An 18901-nucleotide genomic window follows, 5' to 3' on the forward strand; every position below is an offset into this window, starting at 1 on the left:
CAAGCCCGAAAAAGACCACAAGCCCGAAAAAGGACCCCAAGCCCGAAAAAGCTCCCCAAGCCCGAAAAAGGACCCCAAGCCCGAAAAATGAACGTAAGCCCAAGAAAGGACCAGAAGCCCGAAAAAGGACCACAAGTTCGAAAAAGGACCCCGAGCCTGAAAAAGGACCCCAAGTTCGAAAAAGGAACCCAAGCGCGAAAAAGACCACAAGCCCAATAAAGTACCTCAAGCACGAAAAGGACTTCAAGCCCGAAAAAGGACCCCAATCCCGAACCCCAAGCTCGAAAGAGAGCCCCAGGCCCGAAAAAGGATCTCAAGTTCGAAAGAGGACCCCAAGTCCGAAAAAGGACCATATGCCGGAAAAAGGACCACAAGACTACAAGCTTGAAAGAGGATCCCAAGCCCGAAAAGGACCCCAAGCCCAAAAAAGGACCCCGCGCGAAAACGACTACAAACCCGAAAAAGGACCAAAAGCCCGAAAAATTCCCCAAGCCCGACAATGGACAGGAAGCCTGAAAAAGGATACAAAGCCCGAAAAATGACCCCAAGCCAGAAAAATATCCCAAGCCCGAAAAAGACCACAAGCCCGAAAAAGGACCCCAACCCCGAAAAAGGACCCCATGCCCGAAAAAGGACCCCAATCCCGAAAAATGAACCCAAGCCCGAAAAAGGACCCCAAGCCCGAAAAAGGACCCCAAACCTGAAAAAGCTCCCCAAGCCCGAAAAAGCACCCCAAGCCCGAAAAAGCACCCCAAGCCCGTAAAAGTTCTAAAAGGGACCCCAAGCCCGAAAAAGACCACAAGCCCGAAAAGGACCCCAAGCCCTAAAAACGAACGTAAGCCCGAGAAAGGACCAGAATCCCGAAAAAGGACCCCAAGTTCGTAAAAGGACCCCGAGCCTGGAAAAGGACCCCAAGTCCGAAAAAGGACCCCAAGCGCGAAAAAGACCACAAGCCCAAATAAGTACCTCAAGCACGAAAAGGACTTCAAGCCCGAAAAAGGACCCCAATCCCGAAAAAGAACCCAAAGCACGAAAGAGAACTTCAAGCCCGAAAAAGGATCTCAAGTTCGAAAAAGGACCCCAAGTCCGAAAAAGGACCATATGCCGGAAAAATGACCACAAGACAACAAGCTTGAAAGAGGATCCCAAGCCGGAAAAGGACCCTAAGTTCTAAAATGGACCCAAAGCCCGAAAAAGACGCCAAGACCGAAAAAGGACCCCAAGCCCGAAAAAGACCACAAGCCCGAAAAAGAACCATATGCCGGAAAAAGGACCACAAGACTACAAGCTTGAAAGAGGATCCCAAGCCCGAAAAAGGGACCCAATCCCGAAAAAGGACCCCAAGCCTGAAAAAGAACCCCAAACCCGAAAAAGCACCCCAAGCCCGTGAAAGGATCCCAAGTTCTATAAAGCCCTAACCTAAGCCCGAAAAAGGACCAGAAGCCCGAAAACGGACCTCAAGTTCGTAAAAGGACCCCAAGCCCGAAAAAGGACCCCACGCCCGAAAAAGGACCATGTGCCGCAAAAAGGACCACAAGACTACAAGCTTGAAAGAGGATCCCAAGCCCGAAAAGGACCCAAGTTTGAAAAAGCACCCCAAGCCCGAAAAAGCACCCCAAGCCCGTAAAAGGACCCCAAGTTCTAAAAAGGACCCCAATCCCGAAAAAGACCACAAGCCCGAAAAAGGACCCCAAGCCCGAAAAAGTTCCCCAAGCCCGAAAAAGGACCCCAAGCCCGAAAAATGAACATAAGCCCGAGAAAGGACCAGAAGCCCGAAAAAGGAACCCAAGTTCGTAAAAGGACCCCGAGCCTGAAAAAGGACCCCAAGTCCGAAAAAGGACCCCAAGCGCGAAAAAGACCACAAGCCCAAAAAAGTACCTCAAGCACGAAAAGGACTTCAAGCCCGAAAAAGGACCCCAATCCCGAAAAAGAACCCATAGCCCGAAAGAGAGCTTCAAGCCCGAAAAAGGATTTCAAGTTCGAAAAAGGACAGCAAGTCCGAAAAAGGACCATATGCCGGAAAAAGGACCACAAGACTACAAGCTTGAAAGAAGATCCCAAGCCCGAAAAGGACCCCAAGCCAGAAAAAGGAGCACAAGCCCGAAAAATGGGCCCAATCCCGAAATGGACCCCAAGCCTGAAAAAGCACCCGAAGCCCGAATAAGCACTCCAAGCCCGTAAAAGGACCCCAAGTTCTAAAATGGACTCCAAGCCCGAAAAAGACCCCAAGACCGAAAAAGAATCCCAAGCTCGAAAAAGACTACAAGCCCGAAAAAGGGCCACAAGCCCGAAAAATGCACCTAAGCCTGAAAAAGGACCCCAAGCCCGAAAACGGACCTCAAGTTCGTAAAAGGACCCTAAGCCCGAAAAAGACCACAAGCCCGAAAAAGGACCCCAAGCCCGAAAAGGACCCCAAGCCCGAAAAATGAACCTAAGCCCGAAAAAGGACCCCAAGCCCGAAAAAGGACCCCAAGCCTGAAAAAGCACCCCAAGCCCGTAAAAGCACCCCAAGCACGTAAAAGGACCCCAAGTTCTAAAAAGGACCCCAAGCCCGAAAAAGACCACAAGCCCGAAAAAGGATCCCAAGCCCGAAAAATTAACGTAAGCCCGAGAAAGGACCAGAAGCCCGAAAAAGGACCCCAAGTTCGTAAAAGGACCCCAAGTTCGTAAAAGGACCCCGAGCCTGAAAAAGGACCCCAAGTCCGAAAAAGGACCCTAAGCGCGAAAAAGACCACAAGCCCAAAAAAGTACCTCAAGCACGAAAAGGACTTCAAGCCCGAAAAGTTCGTTAAAAGACCCCAAGCCCGAAAAAGACCACAAGCCCGAAAAAGGACCCCAAGCCCGAAAAGGACCCCAAGCCCGAAAAAGGACCCCAAGCCCGAAAAATGAACCTAAGCCCGAAAAAGGACCCCAAGCCCGAAAAAGGACCCCAAGCCTGAAAAAGCACCCCAAGCCCGTAAAAGCACCCCAAGCCCATAAAAGGACCACAAGTTCTAAAAAGGACCCCAAGCCCGAAAAAGACCACAAGCCCGAAAAAGGACCCCAAGCCCGAAAAATGAACGTAAGCCCGAGAAAGGACCAGAAGCCCGAAAAAGGACCCCAAGTTCGTAAAAGGACCCCAAGTTCGTAAAAGGACCCCAAGTTCGTAAAAGGACCCCGAGCCTGAAAAAGGACCCCAAGTCCGAAAAAGGACCCCAAGCGCGAAAAAGACCACAAGCCCAAAAAAGTACCTCAAGCACGAAAAGGACTTCAAGCCCGAAAAAGGACCCCAATCCCGAAAAAGAACCCCAAGCCCGAAAGAGACCCCCAGGCCTGAAAAAGGATCTCAAGTTCGAAAAAGGACCCCAGTCCGAAAAAGGACCATATGCCGGAAAAAGGACCACAAGACTACAAGCTTGAAAGAGGATCCCAAGCCCGAAAAGGACCCCAAGCCCGAAAAAGGAGCACAAGCCCGAAAAAGGGGCCCAATCCCGAAAAAGGACCCCAAGCCCGAAAAATGAACCTAAGCCCGAAAAAGGACCCCAAGTCCGAAAAAGTACCCCAAGCCCGAAAAAGGACCCCAAGCCCGAAAAGGACCACAAGCCCGAAAAATAAACCTAAGCCTGAAAAAGGACCCCAAGCCCGAAAAAGACCCCAAACCCGAAAAAGAACCCCAAGCCCGCAAAAGGACCCCAAGCCCGAAAAAGGACCATAAGCCCGAAAAACGACCCCAAGCCCGAAAAAAGACCACAAGCCCGTAAAAGACCCCAAGCCCGAAATACGACCCTAATCCCAAAAAAAGAACCCAAGCCCGAAAAGAGCCCCAAGCCCGAAAAAGGATCTCAAGTTCGAAAAAAGACCCCAAGCCCGAAAAAAGACCCCCAGCCCGAAAAAGTACCTCAAGCCCGAAAATGACTCCAACACCGAAAAAGGACCCTAATCCCGAAAAAGAACCCAAGTCCGAAAAAGAGCCGAAACCCTAAAAAAAGCCCCAAGCCCAAAAAAGGATCTCAAGTTCAATAAAGGATCCCAAGCCCGGAAAAGGTCCCCAAGCCCGAAAAAGGACCCCAAGACCTAAAAAGGACCATAAGCCGGAAAAAGGACCACAAGACTACAAGCTTGAAAGAGGACCCCAAGCCCGAAAAGGACCACAAGCCCGAAAAAGGACCCCAAGCCCGAAAAAGCACACCAAGCCTGCAAAAGGGCCCCAAGCCCGAAAAAGCACCACAAGACTACAAGCTTGAAAGAGGATCCCAAGCCCGAAAAGCACCCCAGGCCCGTAAAAGGACCCCAAGTTCTAAAAAGGACCCCAAGCCCGAAAAGGACCCAAAGCCCGAAAAAGGACACGAAGCTTGAAAATGACCACAAGCCCGAAAAAGGACCCTAAGCCCGAAGAAGGACCATATGCCGGAAAAAGGACCACAAGACTACAAGCTTGAAAGAGGATTCCAAGCCCGAAAAGGACCCCAAGCCCGAAAAAGGAGCACAAACCCGAAAAAGGACCACAAGCGTGGAAAAGCACTCCAGGTTCTAAAAAGGACCCCAAGTTCTAAAAAGGACCCCAAGCCCGATAAAGAACCCAAGACCGAAAAAGGACCCCAAGCCCGGAAAAGACCACCAGCCCGGAAAAGACCACCAGCCCGAAAAAGGACCCCAAGTACGAAAAAGGAACCTAAGCCCGAAAAAGGACCAGAAGCCCGACAACGGACCTCAAGTTCGTAAAAGGACCCCAAGCCCGAAAAAGGACCCCAAGCCCGAAAAAGGACCACAAGCCCAAAAAAAGCACCTAAGCTTGAAAAAGGATCCCAAGCCCGAAAACGGACCTCAAGTTCGTAAAAGGACCCCAAGCCCGAAAATGACCCCAAGCCCGAAAAAGGAGCACAAGCCCGAAAAAGGGCCCAATCCCGAAAAAGGACCTCAAGCCTGAAAAAGCAGCCCAAGCCCGAAAAAGCACCCTAAGCCCGTAAAAAGACCCAAAGTTCTAAAAATGACCCCAAGCCCGAAAATGACCTTAAGTACGAAAAAGGAACCTAAGCCCGAAAAAGAAACAGAAGCCCGACAACGGACCTCAAGTTCGTAAAAGGACCCCAAGCCCGAAAAAGGGCCCAAGCCCGAAAAAGGACACCAAGTCCGAAAAAGGACCCCAAGCCCGAAAAGGACCACAAGCCCGAAAAATAAACCTAAGCCTGAAAAAGGACCCCAAGCCCGAAAAAGACCCCAAACCCGAAAAAGAACCCCAAGCCCGCAAAAGAACCCCAAGCTCGAAAAAGGACCCCAAGCCCGAAAAAGGACCACAAGCCCGAAAAACGACCCCAAGCCCGAAAAAGGACACCAAGCCCGAAAAAGGACCCCAAGCCCGAAAAGGACCACAAGCCCGAAAAATAAACCTAAGCCTGAAAAAGGACCCCAAGCCCGAAAAGGACCCCAAACCCAAAAAAGGACCACAAATCTCAAAAAAGGTCCACCAGCCCGAAAAAGGACCCAAAGCCCGAAAAAGACCACAAGCCCGAAAAAGGACCCCAAGCCTGAAAAGCACCCCAAGCCCGAAAAAGTACGACAAGCTCAAATTAGGACCCCAAGCCCGAAAAAGGACCACAACCCCGAAAAAGGACCACAAGCCCGAAAAAGGACCACAAGCCCGAAAAAGGACCATAAGCCCGAAAAACGACCCCAAGCCCGAAAAAAGACCACAAGCCCGTAAAAGACCCCAAGCCCGAAATAGGACCCTAATCCCAAAAAAGAACCCAAGCCCGAAAAAGAGCCCCCAGCCCGAAAAAGGATCTCAAGTTCGAAAAAAGACCCCAAGCCCGAAAAAAGACCCCAAGCCCGAAAAAGTACCTCAAGCCCGAAAATGACTCCAACACCGAAAAAGGACCCTAATCCCGAAAAAGAACCCAAGTCCGAAAAAGAGCCGAAGCCCGAAAAAAGTCCCAAGCACAAAAAAGGATCTCTAGTTCGATAAAGGATCCCAGGCCCGAAAAAGGTCCCCAAGCCCGAAGAAGGACCCCAAGCCGGAAAAAGGACCACAAGACTACAAGCTTGAAAGAGGACCCCAAGCAGGAAAAGGACCACAAGCCCGGAAAAGGACCCCAAGCCCGAAAAAGCACCCCAAGCCTGCAAAAGGGCCCCTAGCCCGAAAAAGCACCACAAGACTACAAACTTGAAAGAGGATCCCAAGCCCGAAAAGCACCCCAGGCCCGTAAAAGGACCACAAGTTCTAAAAAGGACCCCAAGCCCGAAAAAGGACACGAAGCTTGAAAATGACCACAAGCCCGAAAAAGAACCCTAAGCCCGAAAAGGGACCCTAAGCCCGAAGAAGGACCATATGCCGGAAAAAGGACCACAAGACTACAAGCTTGAAAGAGGATTCCAAGCTCGAAAAGGAATCCAAGCCCGAAAAAGGAGCACAAGCCCGAAAAAGGAGCCCAATCCCGAAAAAGGACCACAAGCCTGGAAAAACACCCCAAGTTCTAAAAAGGACCCCAAGTTCTAAAAAGGACCCCAAACCCGAAAAGGACCCAAAGCCCGAAAAAGGACACGAAGCTTGAAAATGACCACAAGCCCGAAAAAGGACCCTAAGCCCGAAAAGGCACCCTAAGCCCGAAGAAGGACCATATGCCGGAAAAAGGACCACAAGACTACAAGCTTGAAAGAGGATTCCAAGCCCGAAAAGGACCTCAAGCCCGAAAAAGGAGCACAAACCCTAAAAAGGGGCCCAATCCCGAAAAAGGACCACAAGCCTGGAAAAGCACCCCAAGTTCTAAAAAGGACCCCAAGTTCTAAAAAGGACCCCAAGCCCGAAAAAGAACCCAAAACCGAAAAAGGACCCCAAGCCCGGAAAAGACCACCAGCCCGAAAAAGGACCCCAAGTACGAAAAAGGAACCTAAGCCCGAAAAAGGACCAGAAGCCCGACAACGGACCTCAAGTTCGTAAAAGGACCCCAAGCCCGAAAAAGGACCCCAAGCCCGAAAAAGGACCACAAGCCCAAAAAAAGCACCTAAGCTTGAAAAAGGATCCCAAGCCCGAAAACGGACCTCAAGTTCGTAAAAGGACCCCAAGCCCGAAAATGACCCCAAGCCCGAAAAAGGAGCACAAGCCCGAAAAAGGGCCCAATCCCGAAAAAGGACCTCAAGCCTGAAAAAGCAGCCCAAGCCCGAAAAAGCACCCTAAGCCCGTAAAAAGACCCAAAGTTCTAAAAATGACCCCAAGCCCGAAAATGACCTTAAGTACGAAAAAGGAACCTAAGCCCGAAAAAGAAACAGAAGCCCGACAACGGACCTCAAGTTCGTAAAAGGACCCCAAGCCCGAAAAAGGGCCCAAGCCCGAAAAAGGACACCAAGTCCGAAAAAGGACCCCAAGCCCGAAAAGGACCACAAGCCCGAAAAATAAACCTAAGCCTGAAAAAGGACCCCAAGCCCGAAAAAGACCCCAAACCCGAAAAAGAACCCCAAGCCCGCAAAAGAACCCCAAGCTCGAAAAAGGACCCCAAGCCCGAAAAAGGACCACAAGCCCGAAAAACGACCCCAAGCCCGAAAAAGGACACCAAGCCCGAAAAAGGACCCCAAGCCCGAAAAGGACCACAAGCCCGAAAAATAAACCTAAGCCTGAAAAAGGACCCCAAGCCCGAAAAGGACCCCAAACCCAAAAAAGGACCACAAATCTCAAAAAAGGTCCACCAGCCCGAAAAAGGACCCAAAGCCCGAAAAAGACCACAAGCCCGAAAAAGGACCCCAAGCCTGAAAAGCACCCCAAGCCCGAAAAAGTACGACAAGCTCAAATTAGGACCCCAAGCCCGAAAAAGGACCACAACCCCGAAAAAGGACCACAAGCCCGAAAAAGGACCACAAGCCCGAAAAAGGACCATAAGCCCGAAAAACGACCCCAAGCCCGAAAAAAGACCACAAGCCCGTAAAAGACCCCAAGCCCGAAATAGGACCCTAATCCCAAAAAAGAACCCAAGCCCGAAAAAGAGCCCCCAGCCCGAAAAAGGATCTCAAGTTCGAAAAAAGACCCCAAGCCCGAAAAAAGACCCCAAGCCCGAAAAAGTACCTCAAGCCCGAAAATGACTCCAACACCGAAAAAGGACCCTAATCCCGAAAAAGAACCCAAGTCCGAAAAAGAGCCGAAGCCCGAAAAAAGTCCCAAGCACAAAAAAGGATCTCTAGTTCGATAAAGGATCCCAGGCCCGAAAAAGGTCCCCAAGCCCGAAGAAGGACCCCAAGCCGGAAAAAGGACCACAAGACTACAAGCTTGAAAGAGGACCCCAAGCAGGAAAAGGACCACAAGCCCGGAAAAGGACCCCAAGCCCGAAAAAGCACCCCAAGCCTGCAAAAGGGCCCCTAGCCCGAAAAAGCACCACAAGACTACAAACTTGAAAGAGGATCCCAAGCCCGAAAAGCACCCCAGGCCCGTAAAAGGACCACAAGTTCTAAAAAGGACCCCAAGCCCGAAAAAGGACACGAAGCTTGAAAATGACCACAAGCCCGAAAAAGAACCCTAAGCCCGAAAAGGGACCCTAAGCCCGAAGAAGGACCATATGCCGGAAAAAGGACCACAAGACTACAAGCTTGAAAGAGGATTCCAAGCTCGAAAAGGAATCCAAGCCCGAAAAAGGAGCACAAGCCCGAAAAAGGAGCCCAATCCCGAAAAAGGACCACAAGCCTGGAAAAACACCCCAAGTTCTAAAAAGGACCCCAAGTTCTAAAAAGGACCCCAAACCCGAAAAGGACCCAAAGCCCGAAAAAGGACACGAAGCTTGAAAATGACCACAAGCCCGAAAAAGGACCCTAAGCCCGAAAAGGCACCCTAAGCCCGAAGAAGGACCATATGCCGGAAAAAGGACCACAAGACTACAAGCTTGAAAGAGGATTCCAAGCCCGAAAAGGACCTCAAGCCCGAAAAAGGAGCACAAACCCTAAAAAGGGGCCCAATCCCGAAAAAGGACCACAAGCCTGGAAAAGCACCCCAAGTTCTAAAAAGGACCCCAAGTTCTAAAAAGGACCCCAAGCCCGAAAAAGAACCCAAAACCGAAAAAGGACCCCAAGCCCGGAAAAGACCACCAGCCCGAAAAAGGACCCCAAGTACGAAAAAGGAACCTAAGCCCGAAAAAGGACCAGAAACCCGACAACGGACCTCAAGTTCGTAAAAGGACCCCAAGCCCGAAAAAGGACCCGAAGCCCGAAAAAGGACCACAAACCCAAAAAATGCACCTAAGCTTGAAAAAGGATCCCAAGCCCGAAAACGGACCTCAAGTTCGTAAAAGGACCCCAAGCCCGAAAATGACCCCAAGCCCGAAAAAGTAGCACAAGCCCGAAAAAGGGCCCAAGCCCGAAAAAGGACACCAAGCCCGAAAAAGGACCCCAAGCCCGAAAAGGACCACAAGCCCGAAAAATAAACTTAAGCCTGAAAAAGGACCCTAAGCCCGAAAAAGACCCCAAACCCGAAAAAGAACCCCAAGCCCACAAAAGAACCCCAAGCTCAAAAAAGGACCCCAAGCCCGAAAAAGGACCACAAGCCCGAAAAACGACCCCAAGCCCGAAAAAGGACACCAAGCCCGAAAAAGGACCCCAAGCCCGAAAAGGACCACAAGCCCGAAAAATAAACCTAAGCCTGAAAAAGGACCCCAAGCCCGAAAAGGACCCCAAACCCAAAAAAGGACCACAAATCTCAAAAAAGGTCCACCAGCCCGAAAAAGGACCCAAAGCCCGAAAAAGACCACAAGCCCGAAAAAGGACCCCAAGCCTGAAAAGCACCCCAAGCCCGAAAAAGTACGACAAGCTCAAATTAGGACCCCAAGCTAGAAAAAGGACCACAACCCCGAAAAAGGACCACAAGCCCGAAAAAGGACCACAAGCCCGAAAAAGGACCATTAGCCCGAAAAACGACCCCAAGCCCGAAAAAAGACCACAAGCCCGTAAAAGACCCCAAGCCCGAAATAGGACCCTAATCCCAAAAAAGAACCCAAGCCCGAAAAAGAGCCCCCAGCCCGAAAAAGGATCTCAAGTTCGAAAAAAGACCCCAAGCCCGAAAAAAGACCCCAAGCCCGAAAAAGTACCTCAAGCCCGAAAATGACTCCAACACCGAAAAAGGACCCTAATCCCGAAAAAGAACCCAAGTCCGAAAAAGAGCCGAAGCCCGAAAAAAGTCCCAAGCACAAAAAAGGATCTCTAGTTCGATAAAGGATCCCAGGCCCGAAAAAGGTCCCCAAGCCCGAAAAAGCACCCCAAGCCTGCAAAAGGGTCCCTAGCCCGAAAAAGGACACGAAGCTTGAAAATGACCACAAGCCCGAAAAAGAACCCTAAGCCCGAAAAGGGACCCTAAGCCCGAAGAAGGACCATATGCCGGAAAAAGGACCACAAGACTACAAGCTTGAAAGAGGATTCCAAGCCCGAAAAGGAACCCAAGCCCGAAAAAGGAGCACAAGCCCGAAAAAGGAGCCCAATCCCGAAAAAGGACCACAAGCCTGAAAAAGCACCCCAAGCCCGTAAAAGGATCCCAAGTTCTAAAAAGAACCCCAAGCCCGAAAAGGACCCCAAGACCGAAAAAGGACTCCAAGCCCGAAAAAGACCACCAGCCCGAAAAAGGACCCCAAGCACGAAAAAGGACCCTAAGCCCGAAAAAGGACCAGAAGCCCGAAAACGGACCTCAAGTTCGTAAAACGACCCCAAGCCTGAAAAAGACCATAAGCCCGAAAAATGACCCCAAGCCCGAAAAAGGACCCCACGCCCGAAAAAGGACCATATGCCGGAAAAAGTACCACAAGACTATAAGCTTGAAAGAGGATCCCAAGCCCGAAAAGGACCCCAAGCCCGAAAAAGGAGCACAAGCTCGAAAATGGGGCCCAATCCCGAAGAAGGACCCCAAGCCTGAAAAAGCAGCCCAAGCCCGAAAAAGCACACTAAGCCCGTAAAAGGGCCCCAAGTTCTAAAAAGGACCCCAAGCCCGAGAAAGACCCCAAGACCGAAAAAGGACCCCAAGCCCGAAAAAGACCACAAGCCCGAAAAAGGACCCCAAACCCGAAAAATGAACCTAAGCCTGAAAACGGACCTCAAGTTCGTAAAAGGACCGCAAGCCCGAAAAAGGACCCCACGCCCGAAAAAGATATAGTCCGGAAAAGGACCACAAGACTACAAGCTTGAAAGAGGATCCCAAGCCCGAAAAGGACCCCAAGCCCGAAAAACGAGCACTAGCCCGAAAAAGGGGCCCAATCCCAAAAAAAGACCCCAAGCCTGAAAAAGCACCCCAAGCCCGAAAAAGCACCCCAAGCCCGTAAAAGTTCTAAAAAGGACCCTAAGCGCGAAAAAGACCACAAGCCCAAAAAAGTACCTCAAGCACGAAAAGGACTTCAAGCCCGAAAAAGGACCCCAATCCCGAAAAAGTACCCAAGCCCGAAAAAGAGCCCCAAGTCCGAAAAAAGATCTCAAGCTCGAAAAAGGACCCCAGGTCCGAAAAAGGACCATATGCCGGAAAAAGGACCACAAGACTACAAGCTTGAAAGAGGATCCCAAGCCCGAAAAAGACCCCAAGCCCGAAAAAGGAGCACAAGCCCGAAAAAGGAGCCCAATCCCGAAGTGGACCCCCAGACTGAAAAATCACCCCAAGCCAGAAAAGCACCCCAAGCCCGAAAAAGGACCCCAAGCCCAAAGAAGGACCATAAGCCAGAAAAAGACCACAAGAATACAAGCTTGAAAAAGGACCCCAAGCCCGAAAAAGGACCCCAAGCCCGAAAAAAGACCCCAAGTCCGAAAAGGACCACAAGCCCGAAAAATAAACCTAAGCCTGAAAAAGGACATCAAGCCCGAAAAAGACCCCAAACCCGAAAAAGAACCCCAAGCCCGCAAAAGGACCCCAAGCTCGAAAAAGGACCCCAAGCCCGAAAAAGGACCACAAGCCCGAAAAACGACCCCAAGCCCGAAAAAGGACACCATGCCCGAAAAAGGACCCCAAGCCCGAAAAGGACCACAAGCCCGAAAAATAAACCTAAGCATGAAAAAGGACCCCAAGCCCGAAAAGGACCACAAATCTCAAAAAAGTCCCCCAGCCCGAAAAAGGACCCAAAGCCCGAAAAAACCACAAGCCCGAAAAAGGACCCCAAGCCTGAAAAGCACCCCAAGCCCGTAAAAGTACGACAAGCCAAAATAGGACCCCAAGCCCGAAAAAGGACCACAACCCCGAAAAAGGACCACAAGCCCGAAAAAGGAACACAAGCCCGAAAAAGACCGTAAGCCCGAAAAACGACCCAAAGCCCGAAAAGAGACCACAAGCCCGTAAAAGACCCCAAGCTTGAAATAGGACCCTAATCCCAAAAAAGAACCCAAGCCCGAAAAAGAGCCCCCAGCCCGAAAAAGGATCTCAAGTTCGAAAAAAGACCCCAAGCCCGAAAAAAGACCCCAAGCCCGAAAAAGTACCTCAAGCCCGAAAATGACTCCAACACCGAAAAAGGACCCTAATCCCGAAAAAGAACCCAAGTCCGAAAAAGAGCCGAAGCCCGAAAAAAGCCCCAAGCACAAAAAAGGATCTCTAGTTCGATAAAGGATCCCAGGCCCGAAAAAGGCCCCCAAGCCCGAAAAAGGACCCCAAGCCCTAAAAAGGACCATAAGCCGGAAAAACCACCACAAGACTACAAGCTTGAAAGAGAACCCCAAGCCGGAAAAGGACCACAAGCCCGAAAAAGGACCCCAAGCCCGAAAAAGCACCCCAAGCCTGCAAAAGGGCCCCAAGCCCGAAAAAGCACCACAAGACTACAAGCTTGAAAGAGGATCCCAAGCCCGAAAAGCACCCCAGGCCCGTAAAAGGACCCCAAGTTCTAAAAAGAACCCCAAGCCCGAAAAAGGACACGAAGCTTGAAAATGACCACAAGCCCGAAAAAGAACCCTAAGCCCGAAAAGGGACCCCACGCCCGAAGAAGGAACATATGCCGGAAAAAGGACCACAAGACTGCAAGCTTGAAAGAGGATTCCAAGCCCGAAAAGGACCCCAAGCCCGAAAAAGGAGCACAAGCCCGAAAAAGGAGCCCAATCCCGAAAAAGGACCACAAGCCTGAAAAAGCACCCCAAGCCCGTAAAAGGACCGCAAGTTCTAAAAAGAACCCCAAGCCCGAAAAGGACCCCAAGACCGAAAAAGGACTCCAAGCCCGAAAAAGACCACCAGCCCGAAAAAGGACCCCAAGCACGAAAAAGGACCCTAAGCCCGAAAAAGGACCAGAAGCCCGAAAACGGACCTCAAATTCGTAAAAGGACCCCAAGCCTGAAAAAGACCATAAGCCCGAAAAATGACCCTAAGCCCGAAAAAGGACCCCACGCCCGAAAAAGGACCATATGCCGGAAAAAGTACCACAAGACTATAAGCTTGAAAGAGGATCCCAAGCCCGAAAAGGACCCCAAGCCCGAAAAAGGAGCACAAGCCCGAAAAAGAGCCCAATCACGAAAAAGGACCCCAAGCCTGAAAAAGCAGCCCAAGTCCGAAAAAGCACACTAAGCCCGTAAAAGGACCCGCACAAATCCCCGACTATGTCCGGGGAACGTGCCATTTGAGCCAATCTATTCTGATTCCTGAAAAAGTCCGAAAAAGAGCCGAAGCCCGAAAAAAAGCCCCAAGCACAAAAAAGGATCTCTAGTTCGATAAAGGATCCCAGGCCCGAAAAAGGTCCCCAAGCCCGAAAAAGGACCCCAAGCCCTAAAAAGAAAGCATAAGCCGGAAAAAGGACCACAAGCCCGAAAAAGCACCCCAAGCCTGCAAAAGGGCCCCAAGCCCGAAAAAGCACCACAAGACTACAAGCTTGAAAGAGGATCCCAAGCCCGAAAAGCACCCCAGGCCCGTAAAAGGACCCCAAGTTCTAAAAAGGACCCCAAGCCTGAAAAAGACCATAATCCCGAAAAATGACCCCAAGCCCGAAAAAGGACCCCACGCCCGAAAAAGGACCATATGCCGGAAAAAGTACCACAAGACTATAAGCTTGAAAGAGGATCCCAAGCCCGAAAAGGACCCCAAGCCCGAAAAAGCGCCCAATCCCGAAAAAGGACCCCAAGCCTGAAAAACCAGCCCAAGCCCGAAAAAGCACACTAAGCCCGTGAAAGGAGCCCAAGTTCTAAAAAGGACCCCAAGCCCGAGAAAGACCCCAAGACCGAAAAAGGACCCCAAGCCCGAAAAAGACCACAAGCCCGAAAAAGGACCCCATGCCCGAAAAATGAACCTAAGCCTGAAAACGGACCTCAAGTTCGTAAAAGGACTGCAAGCCCGAAAAAGTACCCCACGCCCGAAAAAGATATAGTCCGGAAAAGGACCACAAGACTACAAGCTTGAAAGAGGATCCCAAGCCCGAAAAGGACCCCAAGCCCGAAAAACGAGCACTAGCCCGAAAAAGGGGCCCAATCCCGAAAAAAGACCCCAAGCCTGAAAAAGCACCCCAAGCCCGAAAAAGCACCCCAAGCCCGTAAAAGGACCCAAAGTTCAAAAAATGACCCCAAGCCCGAAAACGACCACAAGCCCGAAAAAGGACCACTAGCCCGAAAAATGCACCTAAGCCTGAAAAAGGACCCCAAGCCCGAAAACGGACGTCAAGTTCGTGCAAGGACCCCAAGCCCGAAAAAGACCACAAGCCCGAAAAAGGACCCCAAGCCTGAAAAGCACCCCAAGCCCGAAAAAGTACGACAAGCTCAAAATAGGACCCAAACCCGAAAAAGGACCACAACCCCGAAAAAGGACCACAAGCCCGAAAAAGGACCCCAAGCCCGAAAAAGGACCATAAGTCTGAAAAACGACCCCAAGCCCGAAAAAGACCCGAAGCCCGAAAAAAAGCCCCAAGCCCAAAAAAGGATCTCAAGTTCGATAAAGGATCCCAAGCCCGGAAAAGGTCCCCAAGCCCGAAAAAGGACCCCAAGACCTAAAAAGGACCATAAGCCGGAAAAAGGACCACAAGACTACAAGCTTGATAGAGGACCCCAAGCCGAAAAAGGACCACATGCCCGAAAAAGGACCCCAAGCCCGAAAAAGCACCTCAAGCCTGCAAAAGGGCCCCAAGCCGGAAAAAGCACCACAAGACTACAAACTTGAAAGAGGATCCCAAGCCCGAAAAGCACCCCAGGCCCATAAAAGGACCCCAAGTTCTAAAAAGGACCCCAAGCCCGAAAAGGACCCCAATCCCGAAAAAGGACACGAAGCTTGAAAATGACCACAAGCCCGAAAAAGGACCCTAAGCCCGAAAAGGGACCCTAAGCCCGAAGATGGACCATATGCCGGAAAAAGGACCACAAGACTACAAGCTTGAAAGAGGATTCCAAGCCCGAAAAGGACCCCAAGCCCGAAAAAAGGGCACAAGCCCGAAAAAGGACCCCAAGCCCCAAAAAGGACCCCAAGCCCGAAAAAGGACCCCAAGCCAGAAAAATGAACCTAAGCCCAAAGAAGGACCACAACCCCGAAAAAGGACCCCAAGTTCGTAAAAAACCCTTAAGCCTGAAAAAGGACCCCAATTCCAAAAAAGGACCGCAAGCCCGAAAAAGAACCCAAGCCCGAAAAAGGACCCCAAGCCCGAAAAAGGAACCCTAGTTCGTAAAAGGACCCCGAGCCAGAAAAAGGACCCCAAGTCCAAAAAAGGACCCCAAGCGCCAAAAAGACCACAAGCCCAAAAAAATACCTCAAGCACGAAAAGAACTTCAAGCCCGAAAGAGGACCCCAATCCCGAAAAAGAACCCAAACCCAAAAAAGAGCCCCAAGCCCGAAAAAGGATCTCAAGTTCGAAAAAGGACCCCAAGCCCGAAGAAATACCATAAGCCAGAGAAAGGACCACAAGACTACAAGCTTGAAAGAGGACCCCAAGCCCGAAAAAGGACCCCAGGCCTGCAACAGGACCCCAAGCCCGAAAAAGCACCACAAGACTACAAGCATGAAAGAGGATCCCAAACCCGAAAAGCACCCCAAGCCCGTAAAAGGACCCCAAGTTCTAAAGAGGACCCCAAGCCCGAAAAAGACCCAAAGCCCGAAAAAGGACACGAAGCTTCAAAATGACCACAAGCCCGAAAAAGGACCCTACGTCCGCAAAAGGACCCTAAGCCCGCAGAAGGAACATATGCCGGAAAAAGGACCACAAGACTACAAGGTTAAAAGTGGATCCCAAGCCCGAAAAAGACCCCAAGCCCGTAAAAGGACCCAAGTTCTAAAAAGGACCCCAAGCCCGAAAAAGACCACAAGCCCGAAAAAGGACCCCAAGCCCGAAAAATGAACGTAAGCCCGAGAAAGGACCAGAAGCCCGAAAAAGGACCCCAAGTTCGTAAAAGGACCCCAAGTTCGTAAAAGGACCCCGAGCCTGAAAAAGGACCCCAAGTCCGATAAAGGACCCCCAGCGCGAAAAAGCACCCCAAGCCCGAAAAGGGACCCTAAGCCCGAAGAAAGACCATATGCCGGAAAAAGGACCACAAGACTACAAGCTTGAAAGAGGATCTTAAGCCCGAAAAGGTCCCCAAGCCCGAAAAAGGACCCCAAGCCCAAAAAATGAACGTAAGCCCGAGAAAGGACCACAAGCCCGAAAAAGGATCCCTAGCCCGAAAAAGGACCCCAAGCCCGAAAAAGACCCCAAGCCCGAAATAGGGCCCTAATCCCAAAAAAGAACCCAAGCCCGAAAAAGAGCCGAAGCCCGAAAAAAAGCCCCAAGCGCAAAAAAGGATCTATAGTTCGATAAAGGATCCCAGGCCCGAAAAAGGTCCCCAAGCCCGAAAAAGGACCCCAAGCCCTAAAAAGGACCATAAGCCGGAAAAGGGACCACAAGACTACAAGCTTGAAAGAGGACCCCAAGCCGGAAAAGGACCACAAGCCCGAAAAAAGACCCCAAGCCCGACAAAGCACCCCAAGCCTGCAAAAGGGCCACAAGCCCGAAAAAGCACCACAAGACTACAAGCTTGAAAGAGGATCCCAAGCCCGAAAAGCACCCCAGGCCCGTAAAAGGACCCCAAATTCTAAAAAGGACCCCCAGCCAAAAAAGGACACGAAGCTTGAAAAAGACCACAAGCCCGAAAAAGGACCCTAAGCCCGAAAAGGGACCCTAAGCCCAAAGAAGGACCATATGCCGGAAAAAGGACCACAAGACTACAAGCTTGAAAGAGGATTCCAAGCCTGAAAAGGACCCCAAGCCCGAGAAAGGAGCACAAGCCCGAAAAAGAAGCCCAATTCCGAAAAAGGACCACAAGCCTGAAAAAGCACCCCAAGCCCGTAAAAGGACCCCAAGTTCTAAAAAGGACCCCAAGCCCGAAAAGGATCCCAAGACCGAAAAAGGACCAGAAGCCCGAAAACGGACCTCAAGTTCGTAAAAGGACCCCAAGCCTGAAAAAGACCATAAGCCCGAAAAATGACCCCAAGCCCGAAAAAGGACCCCACGCCCGAAAAAGGACCCCACGCCCGAAAAAGGACCATATGCCGGAAAAAGTACCACAAGACTATAAGCTTGAAAGAGGACCCCAAGCCCGAAAAGGATCCCAAGCCCGAAAAAGGAGCACAAGCCCGAAAAAGAGCCCAATCCCGAAAAAGGACCCCAAGCCTGAAAAAGCAGCCCAAGCCCGAAAAAGCACACTAAGCCCGTAAAAGGAGCCCAAGTTCTAAAAAGGACCCCAAGCCCGAGAAAGACCCCAAGACCGAAAAAGGACCCCAAGCCCGAAAAAGACCACAAGCCCGAAAAAGGACCCCATGCCCGAAAAATGAACCTAAGCCTGAAAACGGACCTCAAGTTCGTAAAAGGACTGCAAGCCCGAAAAAGTACCCCACGCCCGAAAAAGATATAGCCCGGAAAAGGACCACAAGACTACAAGCTTGAAAGAGGATCCCAAGCCCGAAAAGGACCCCAAGCCCGAAAAACGAGCACTAGCCCGAAAAAGGGGCCCAATCCCGAAAAAAGACCCCAAGCCTGAAAAAGCACCCCAAGCCCGAAAAAGCACCCCAAGCCCGTAAAAGGACCCAAAGTTCTAAAAATGACCCCAAGCCCGAAAATGACCACAAGCCCTAAAAAGGACCCCAAGCCCGAAAAAGGACCTCAAGCCCGAAAAAGGACCCCATGCCCGAAAAATGAACCTAAGCCCGAAAAAGGACCCCAAGGCCGAAAAAAGACCTTAAGCCTGAAAAAGCACCCCAAGCCCGTAAAAGCACCCCAAGCCCGTAAAAACACCCCAAGTTCTAAAAGGACCCCAAGCCCGTAAAAGACCACAAGCCCGAAAAAGGACCCCAAGCCCGAAAAATGAACGTAAGCCCGAGAAAGGACCAGAAGCCCGAAAAAGGACACCAAGTTCGTAAAAGGACCCCAAGTTCGTAAAAGGACCCCGAGCCTGAAAAAGGACCCCAAGTCCGAAAAAGGACCCCAAGCGCGAAAAAGACCACAAACCCAAAAAAGTACCTCAAGCACGAAAAGGACTTCAAGCCCGAAAATGGACCCCAATCCCGAGAAAGAACCCCAAGCCCGAAAGAGAGCCCCAAGCTCAAAAAAGGATCTCAAGTTAGAAAAAGGACCCCAAGTCCGAAAAACGACCATATGCCAGAAAAAGGACCACAAGACTACAAGCTTGAAAGAGGATTCCAAGCCCGAAAAGGACCCCAAGCCCGAAAAAGGAGCACAAGCCTGAAAAAGCACCCCAAGCCCGTAAAAGGACCCCAAGTTCCAAAAAGGACCCCAAGCCCGAAAAGGATCCCAAGACCGAAAAAGGACCAGAAGCCCGAAAACGGACCTCAAGTTCGTAAAAGGACCCCAAGCCTGAAAAAGACCATAAGCCCGAAAAATGACCCCAAGTCCGAAAAAGGACCCCACGCCCGAAAAAGGACCCCACGCCCGAAAAAGGACCATATGCCGGAAAAAGTACCACAAGACTATAAGCTTGAAAGAGGACCCCAAGCCCGAAAAGGATCCCAAGCCCGAAAAAGGAGCACAAGCCCGAAAAAGAGCCCAATCCC

Source organism: Topomyia yanbarensis, chromosome 3 (assembly GCF_030247195.1).
Source record: "Topomyia yanbarensis strain Yona2022 chromosome 3, ASM3024719v1, whole genome shotgun sequence".
In the NCBI taxonomy this organism is placed as follows: domain Eukaryota; kingdom Metazoa; phylum Arthropoda; class Insecta; order Diptera; family Culicidae; genus Topomyia; species Topomyia yanbarensis.